Source organism: Meriones unguiculatus, chromosome 20 (assembly GCF_030254825.1).
Source record: "Meriones unguiculatus strain TT.TT164.6M chromosome 20, Bangor_MerUng_6.1, whole genome shotgun sequence".
NCBI classification, from domain to species: Eukaryota; Metazoa; Chordata; class Mammalia; order Rodentia; family Muridae; genus Meriones; species Meriones unguiculatus.
The window spans coordinates 11,216,841-11,218,379 of NC_083367.1; the positions used below are offsets into that span (position 1 = coordinate 11,216,841).

The window sequence follows — 1,539 nt, forward strand, 5'->3', positions numbered from 1 at the left end:
ACCAAACCCAAATAAAACTACCACTTCTATTCACCAGCTGACAGAAATTAAAATAAACAACAACCAAGCTTGATTGTCTATAACTTATCACTCAACAATCTCTTCTTTAGAATATGTTCAACCAAGAGAACTTGGGATCACGTTAGGAATATGATACCCTATAAATAAATGAAAAATGAAAGAAACTGACTGTATATAACAACACAGAGACTCTAGACTTAAATGTTGAGCGAATATGCTGTGTCATAAGAAAGCATATAAAATATTATTCCATTTACAACTTTTTCAAAGGAATGCAACACACAAAGTTTATTAGAAAATCACTGACCAAGCTATTGGTTAGGACTGTGCTCTTATAGAAAACTACAATTAAAAACAAGAAAAACAAATGCCAGATTCAGAAGAAGTCACTCTTTGGCATGTGAGGAAATTGGTTGAAACAGTTGAAAGGACTCTGAGGGTAAGAGATGGCCTTGCATCTAAGGCCATCTACTAAAATTGAAATGGTACAGAGATTAGCATAACCTTGCACAAGGATGGCAGATGCCTTCATCAAGCAGCTCATTCAATAAATAAACAATTTAAAAGCATTTATGTGAAAGTTTAGTGTATTATTCTTTAAGTCTCATAATTTTAATGCCGTTACCTATCTATTTAGTATTTAATAAAAATGTATTTTTAAAGAAGCAGATCACGGACTAGCAAAATATTGTACATCACGTCTATACACAAAGTTTGCATGGGACATAAAGTGAACCAACAGAGTTACCAGTGGCCTGGGAAATGGCCACAGAATGACTAAAAAGACTGATGAGAAAGACTGAGTCTTTAGGATAATTATGTATAATCTATGCATAACAGAAGAGTAAAAATAGGTAGATCCATGGAATGAAATTAAATGTAAATGTGTTTTACTTATAGAGTTTTGACCCTGCATTTTTTCTTGTCCCTTCCACTGGGTATTCTCATCATTTCACTGTCATTCTGTGCCATAGAGATCATTAATGGAGTGTAGGGCACAAAAGGGTGGAGAAAGATAAGAAAACTCTTGGCTTTGAATTTCAAAATTGGCCATTGATGTTCCTAACAGAAGGAAAAGTTTGAATCCACTGAGATTGATTGCCCAGACTGTACATTTTCGAAATCACTGAAGCAAGCTGAGCATCAACTTTATGCAGTTGATAATAGATGCCCATAGGAGATAAAATGTCTGGCTACACTTGAAAGGACCCACATTTCCTGTATCTCCAACAGGAGTACAAAGTAGGGCAGGGGTAGCCTTTCAATTATGAAGAGAAAAACACCATGATCTGTCGTGGGCTCAGGAACTCAGCACATCAGCTGACGTAAGCACGGGCCTACAGTGAGAGACCTTCTTCTACTTAACATAGATCCATTTTAAGCATTCCAAAGTGAAATTATTTGAAAATAATATGAGCCTAAGAAAAAACTATGAGAATGTACCTGGGGAAGTGATGGATGGTTTTAGGCAATAGGGACTTGTAATCAAGGTTTTTCCTACAATACATTATAAGTGCA

The 1,539-nt window shown here is 35.6% G+C and overlaps 1 non-coding gene across 1 annotated transcript; it reads left to right on the forward strand.

Moving 5' to 3' along the window:
• Positions 1–469: 469 nt before the first annotated feature.
• On the forward strand, positions 470–571 carry LOC132649645 (U6 spliceosomal RNA). Its single transcript, XR_009588126.1, has one exon. It is a non-coding gene; the product is annotated as a U6 spliceosomal RNA (small nuclear RNA).
• The last annotated feature ends 968 nt before the right edge of the window (positions 572–1,539 follow it).